Raw genomic sequence first — 8304 nt, 5'->3', positions numbered from 1 at the left:
GTCCTCATGATAGCCCTGTGAGTTAGGTGTTCTTATTCCCATTTTTTAGCTTAAGGAGACTGAAATGTAGAAAAATATAGGGATTTGCCCAAGGTCCCCAGCTTCTAAGTGGAAACTGGAACCAGAAACCATTGGCAAGTACAGGAATGTCGCAGATGATCTCCTTCCCTCCTGGTGGGCCTCGGGGATAGGGGTCCGGCGTTGCTTAGTAGGTGGGAGGTAAATTGCCCATCTCATGCCGTGGTATTCAGACATTGAAGATCTCTGTGGAACATTTCCAGGAGCAGTAATGGCTCCTAGTCACTTAAACTGAATTAACATGTGTGATTTGCTAGGAGTCATCTATGCAGAGAAGTCCAGGGCTGAGGGTTTGGGGGAGTTGCTGGTGGAGGCCCCCTAGTGCTTGTGGGTGACAGTGGGCACTGAACAGGAGGAGACGATCTACTGTCACTGTGTGCTGCCCCTGGCAGTGTCCCAGCAATCTCTCCTGCCGAGCGCTGCCCGATGAAGAGGAGGTGGGGGGATTCCTATCTGGAATCTGACAGTTCCTCCCTCAGTTGACACAGGCCAGGGTCCCTGCGGAAGTCAGCTGGTAACTCTCCCCCTGGTTGCTCCAGACTTAGGATAGATGAATGGGTGACCTAGGTTGGGAAGTACCCAAGCAAGCATCCCAGCTCAGATAAAGTCCTGCAGAGGGTAGCTTCAGCCTGATTTGGGGGTGGGGGGAACTCTGAAGTGTTCGTCACCCTGAGGCAAGGGAGCTGGCTTTCATACCCCTCCCTCCAACCCACCAGTCATTGGCTAAGGACTGCACTGCCCTGGGGGGACATAAATCTCCAGACATTTTCAGCTCCTTCAGTATCCGAGGGCAGGCCTTCCGGGAAGTTACGTACAGGTTTTAGAAACAAAATTACACCGAAGCCAGGGGGTGCTCAAAAACAGACAGAGGTATCCAACAGAATCCAGGGGCAACACAGACATTTGCAACAGTGGTTCTTTGAAAGGAACAAAAGGTTATGCTGATCTCCTCGCCCTTGTGCTGCCCCCCTCAGCATCTCTCACTTGTTAGAATCATCTTTGCTCTTGCTGTGAGCTCCTTGGCGGCAGACACTGTGCAACTTTGTATCCCCAGTATGGGCACAGGCCTGGTATGTCGTGTGCCGGAATAACTGTTGCCAGAGGGGTGGGAGATGAAACGTTTTGTCCACCAAGAGCATAAACCATGGACTCAGGGGGCCAAGACTGAAACATAGTTCCCTGGTACAAGGCAGAGGTGCAGGGCCTGAACCTTAGCTGGCTCTGGAGTGATGGTTTTGAACCGGGGGCCATTCGGCAACTTCTCCCTATCTACTAGCCTCTGCGTTTGAATGAGTGACGCCTTGTGGGGATGTGAAATATCTGTAGCTGTTGACTTTTTGTGCACCAGATGGGATGGAGGGTTAAGGAACAAAGTTGCCTCCCAGCTGCCCCGGGAGAGCCCAGGTGTTCTGAGCTTACAGAACAATGAGATCTTCAGGGTCAGAGGGAAGCAGACTTTTAGGTTAGGTGAGAAAAGTCTCCAGGGCAGAGCTGATTGATCTCTGATAATAGCCAGAGGAGGACTGTAGTGGATGCGTTCACCCCTGCTGCATCCCGCCCTGGGGTACTTGATATTCCCTTAAATTTTTTGCATCTTAATCTTTTTAGGCCTGATTGTTACTCCCTTTCAGAAACAAGAGGGCCCCGGGGACCGACTCACGTTAATTAAAATCACATGAGATTGGTATTAAAGCCCCAGGAAGTCATTATTAATTTACAGTAAGAAATCCACTCGTTTCTTCATTTATTTATTTCATAAATATGTATTGAGTGTTGACCTAAGCCAAGTTCATTATGCATAACCCTAAAGTTCTTTCTGCAAGGTAACATAGCCTCCTGTATCAGGCAGGAGACAAAAACCACACTGGTTGTTTAACAGAGAGGATTTAATATTGAGAATTATTAGCTAGGTCTAAGAAATTATTAACTAGTGATTGAAGAACCAAAAAAGAAAAAAGAGAACTCTAAGGTATCACAGAGGTAGCAATTTTAGGAAGCAGCTACCACCTCTAGGGAAACAAGGGGGAAAGAGTTGTAATTATTAAAACCTAGAAATTTGGAGGAAGGATCACATGGGGCTGAAACTCGGAAGTCTGAGGAAGGGACACCTGCTGGCTGGCACTGGTGTCTCTGAGCTCAGAGGATGGGGCCCCCCCGCTGGTGGGACCCAGACCTCCGAGGAGGGGGTCCTGGCCAGCTGGCATCTCTCGGGTAGGAGGTGACGAGGCTGATTCTGTGGGTACTGGAAGAACTGCAAAGCAGATTCAGCTGCTGCTACAGGAAGGAACTGCTGCTGCCGAGGTGAAGAAGCATGGTGTGGGGGCTGCCACTCACAGGATCAAGAGGCTAACAGGAAAAAGCCCCAAGAAGCCAGCAGAAGCCCAAAGGAAAAAACAAGTCCCTTTTTCCTCTTCTAGACTTGTGTCTTCCTCTAACACCTCCTATGGGCAGAGCCTAACAGGGAGCAGCTGGCAAAGCAGAAATGTGGTTTGCAGAGTCCCAGCCCCAGCCTCACAAAGAAGGGGGCGTTTGGAGCTGAGACACAATTTCTTCATTACTGACACATCTCCAAAGAATCTTGAGGTGAGTGAGGATTAGCTACCCCCACCTCCACAACACCCCACCACCAGCTCACGCAAAAGTCTCTGACCAAATTCGATCACATTTATTAAACAAGCATTCATTAGCAACCTGGCACAAAACTCATGCAACCTGTTCTTTAGGCCTGAGGAGGTCCCAGCTCTCAACCTTGCTTGAAAGGTCCACTCAAGGCAGATTCAACACCCAAGGAGCATCGGGGAACCAGAAATTCTCTCAAACTAAAGGTTGGATCAAGCCTCAGGTGCCATCTCTAAGGTGCAGGGCACAGGCCTTGCTAGTTTCTGATAACCTCTTCGTCTAAAGGTAAATAGTGTCTTGAACATATTTAAGTGAATCCATAGATCCTGAATACAGATTTCACCGAAAGTCTATTTCTAACATTCATCATGTTAATTAACAAGCCACCAATTTCATCAATGAAAACCCATTTCTGACTTTCACTTTGCCAATTAGCAAAGCCTCAGGTATTGATGAAGCCCTTGTGATCTTGCATTCAGATGTGGCCTTTCTGATACAAAGCTAGCTGATTAGCTGGAGAGGGAATTTTTGATGAGGGCACATGACTGTCCCTGTATTACCAAACTGAACTGGATCTGTTTGTCTGTGTGCAATGGAAAGCCAAACACCGAAGCACCAGTTTTTGTAAGAGAAATTTATTGCAAGGCTGCTGAGCAGAGAGACAGGAGTCTATCTTCTCAAGCTGGCGGCTGGGGCAGGTTTTATAGGCAGAGGGTAATGCGGCATGATCCGATTGGATCTTGCAATGAGGTAACGCTGGGAGGCATGATATGACTGGATCATGCCGTGGGGTGATGCCAGGGCTCAATCTGATTGGATCACGGATCATGCCACGTGGTGTCCGCTTCTTAATTTGATCACCATGCCATGGTCTGAACACTTAGGTTCTGCCGGTGGTTGCACACTTGGTTCATCTGGGCATGCTCAGGTTACTTAGCTTGCAACCTGGGGGTCCATGGCAACTGAAAGACAATTCACCATTTTATTACACAAAGTTGGATCAGATTGGTCTGGTTCTGCAATTACACCTGGAATTGGAGTTTTAACTGACGCAGGCATAACATCACATTGTTCGGGTAGACGTACTTCAAAAATAAAATGCAGACCTCATAACAAGTACTGTTTATACCAGATGCCACTGTGGTGGCAAGACACAGTCCTCGCTCTCAAATGGCTCACAGCCTGGAAGACAAACGCTAAACAGGTGATTGCAGTGTGTGCAGAGGGCACGGATGGGGGCCAGCCAGCTGGGGCTGGGCGCCTTTCAAAAAACATCAGGAGGACCAGATTCTGCCATTCGGTTGTCAGCGAACTTTCCCTGTAGGTCGAACTGCCAAATAAAATACAGAATGTCCAGTTCAGTTTGCATTTCAGATAGACAATGAATACTTTTTTAGTATAAGTGCTGTATTTTATGTGCTAAATCTGGCAACTCTACTTCTGGGCAAAGCTAGAAGGAAAGCCAAACAGGGCGGAAGTCAGCTCAGTGAGTGTGGCAGGAGAATGAGGTAGATTTGGGTTCTGTGCCTGAGTTATCCGTTTCCATCTGCCTTCTTGGAAAAACGCAAGTGTTCTGGAGGTCAGGGAGTCTGCTTCCCTGAGCAGTGCTGGTCCCAAGCCATGCGTGGTCTCTCCGGGCTCCCCTTTTATAAATGCCATACACACTGTTCTTGAGCAGATGCTGTGATGGTTAATTTTGTGTGTCAACTTGGAGGGTGTTTTTGGATGAGATTGACATGGAAATTGGTGAACAGACTGCTCTCCATAATGTGGGTGGGCCTCATCTAATCAGTTGAAGGCACGAATAGAACAAATGACCAGCCTCCCTGAGCAAGAGAAATGCTCTAGCAGGCTGCCTTTGGACTTAATTGGCAGCATCAGCTCTCCTGGGTTTCTGCTTTACTGGCCTACACTGCAAATTTTGGACTTGCCTGCTTCCATAATCACATGAGCCAATTCCTTATAATAAATATCTCTGTCTCTGTCTCTGTCTCTGTCTCTCTCTCTCTCTCTCTCTTTCTCTGTCTCTCTCTCTCTCTCTCTCTCTCTCTCACTGTCTCTCTCTCTGTATATGCTTTTGGTTCTGTTTCTCTGGAGAACCCTAATACAAACCGCAAAATAGCTGATTAAGTTTAAGCTTCCATAATGACACCACCATCTTGTTTCCTTCTTCTAAATAGGTCCCCTGAATGGGATTTGTTTGCTTATAGCCTTCATTTTCGCCCACTAACAGCCGATATCATTTTTCCCTTAACATTCAGAGAGGTTAAGAGATTTGCCCAAGGCTAGCCAGCTGGGACTTCATCTCAGAACCTCTGGCTTCACAGCCTGTGCCACTTCTGCTGTTCAGTGTCAGTCTGTATCCTGGAAATTGTTCCTCGTCACAGGGAGGTAGCTGTTGGGTAAAGTAAAGGACGATGGCGCTGGAGTCAGAAGACTTGGACCTTGTTCAGTAACGGAAACATCCCAGACAGGGTCAGCAGTCTCGGGAGGGCTTTGATGCTTAGGAGCTACGCATGCTCAGCAACTCCTGCAGATTGATGCGACAGAACCTCTTGAGAAACCTAAACTCCGGGCATGCAGAGCGAGCCAAGGCCAGGCCCCATTAGTGATGTCCCAGCCCCAGGTGTCACAACAATTAAAGGAGCAGGTTTTTGGGCCAAAGGCAGGAGATTCTGCCTGTGGGAGCTCAGGGCAGGTGAGGGTCCTGCACCATCTCCGCAAAACCAGCCCCATTATTCTAGCCCTGTCTCCAGGCAATGCCTACGCTCATCTGGAATAGTTAAGGGGACGGCGGGCGGATTCGTTATTCTGAGGCATCACGATCCTCAAATCCGCCAGGCTAGGACCAGGAACCGATGGCAGACAGGGAGCTGGAGTTAAATGAACATAGTCTTTATGGCCAGCCAGGTGGGAACTTAACATTTTTCTTTACTAGCTGTGTTCTAGGGTATTGTGGACTAAATGTTTGTGTCCCCTCAAAATTCGTATGTTGAAGCCCTAACCCCCAATGTGGTGGTGTTAGAAGGTGGGACCTTTGGGAGGTGATTAGGTTCATATCAGGTCTTGAAGATGGGTCCCCCATGATGTGATCCTTATAAGAAGAGGAAGACCAGAGCAAGTTCTCTCTTTGTTATGTAAGGGCATAGTGAGAAGGTGGCTATCTACAAACTAGGAAGAGACCCCTCACCAGAGAACTGAATAGACAAGCACCTTGACCTCGGATCTCCCAGCCTCCAGAACTATGAGAAATACGTTTGTTCTTTAAGCCCCCCAGCCTGTGGTATTTTGTTATAACAGCCCAAGCGAACTAACACATAGGGTGACTACACAGTCTCTCTTATTAGCAGTTTTCCTGTGTCAAAATATCTTAGAAAATGTGCACTGCTTTGTGTACATGTATTCTCCTTTTATTTTGAAAATCAACTTTATCGATGTATAATTTACACACAATAACACATACCCATTGTAAGTGCACAGTTGGATGAGTTTTGAGAAATGTATACACCCACTTAACCACACCCCTGTCAATGATATAGATCATTTTCGTCACCATCGAATTGCTCTTGTGTTCATTTGCAGTCAATCCCTTCCCTCCACCCTAGCCCTAAGCAACACTAATCTGCTTCTCCCACTGTAGATTCATTTTGCCTGTTCTTGAATTACGTGTTTAATATAATGTTTTTGAGATTCATGCATGTTATTGTATGTATCAATAGTTTATTTCTTTTTATTGCTGAGTAGTCCTCTATTGTATGAAGATAACACAATTTGTTCATCTGTTCTCCTGGTGATGTATTTTAAATTTATGTATATTCTGTTATATATCTCGTTCTGGTTTTTAGATTTTTCATGAAGCATAGCTTTAAGATTCACCCACGTGGCTATAGATACGTCTAATCCATTGCTACTAAATGCTTTGTGTTCCTCCACGGTGGGCAGCCCCTGGGTTTTACCTGACCACTCCCTCAGTGATAGATGTCTGGGTTGCTCCCCACCACAAAAACACCGTAATGAGCATGTTTTTACATGTACCTTGTGAACCCCTGAATTTCCATGGGATATATACCCAGGAGGAGAATTGCTGGGTCATTTTCCATGTGCTTATTTAACTTACGTCAGAGGTGCCAGTTTCTTCTCTAGAATGGTTGCACTAGTCTACGCTCCCACCAGCAAGGCAAGAGGGCTCTGTGGTCTCACAGCTCCCCAGCACTCGACATTATACGGCTATCTAACTTTTGCAGTAGAACATACAAAAAAGTGATATCTCATTTTTGTTTTAATTTGCAAATAATTTTGAGCACCTCTCCAAGTGGGTTTCTCTTCTCTAAACAGGGGGCACGGTTTTTCTTCGTGTTGATTTGCAGATGTTTCTCACATATTTGACACGTTCATTTTTCGTTGCTTTTAGAGATTGAAAACATTTTCTTCCATTTTGGCCATATATCTATTCCCTTTGTCTGTGGTGTCCTTCAATAAACAGAAATCCTTGATTTCGAAGCCATCAAATTTCCTCTTTTGCTTTATGAGTTGTGCCTTTGAAGTTTTATTTAAGAAGTCTTTTCTTTGACTGTAGAGATCATAAAAATATTCTTCTACATTTTATTCTATTAACTTTATAGTTTTCACTGTCACCTGTAGGTCCCAAATCCACAGGGTCCTCATTTATTGGTGGTGGTAGATTGGGATCCAGTTTTCATTTTTTTCTGTTTGACACACCAGTTTTTTTTAACTTCATGTGGGTGATCTCCAAAACCTTGGCTCTAACATGAGTAGTTTGAAAAAAGAAATCTCTTATTTAGAATTTGTTTGGACTTTTTATTCAAGTATGGCATACATACATAAAGTGTTCGAATCATGAGTCATTTGATGAATTTCCACAAAGTGAAAACACAACTAAAATAGAACGATGCCTGCACCCCAGAAGCCTTCCTCCTGCCCATTTTCATCCAATACCCATCATAAATTAGTTTTGCCTTTGCTTTTTTTTTTTTTTTGGTTTTTGGTTTTTTGGCTCATATAAATCATGCTTTATGTGCGCTCATGTCTAATAGCTTTCACTCAATATTATGTTTGTAAGATCTACCCACACTTTTGCATCTAGGTACAATTTGTTCATCTTTATTGCTGTACAGTGTGGCATTACATGATTATACCATAATTCATTCATTCCACTGTTGATGGGCACGTGGGTAGTTTCCAGGTTTTGGCTATAACAAACAGTACTGCTATGAAAATTCTTGTACACATCTTTTGATGAACGTATGTATACATTTCTACTGAGTCATAGGGTATGCATACATTCAGCTTTAGTAGTTTCTCTCAAATAGTTTTTCAAAGTGGTTGTACTAATTTACCCTCCCACAGAATGGCATGAGAGTTCTAGTTGCTCCACATCTCTGCAAATGCATAGTATTTTCCATCTCTATTTCATTTTAGCCATTCCGGGGGTGGGGGAGGGGTATAGTAGTATTCATGGTGGTTTTAACTTGCATTTCTCTAATGCAATAATGAAGTTGAGCACCTTTTCATATATTTGCCACTTAAATATCCTCTTCTTCTTCTTCTTTTTTTTTTTTTAATAGAGATGAGGTCTTGCTGTGTTGT

Source organism: Propithecus coquereli, unplaced genomic scaffold (assembly GCF_000956105.1).
Source record: "Propithecus coquereli isolate 6110/MARCELLA unplaced genomic scaffold, Pcoq_1.0 Scaffold173, whole genome shotgun sequence".
In the NCBI taxonomy this organism is placed as follows: Eukaryota; Metazoa; Chordata; class Mammalia; order Primates; family Indriidae; genus Propithecus; species Propithecus coquereli.
The sequence above is the reverse complement of the archived record's forward strand: the minus strand, read 5'-3'. Positions refer to the sequence as shown.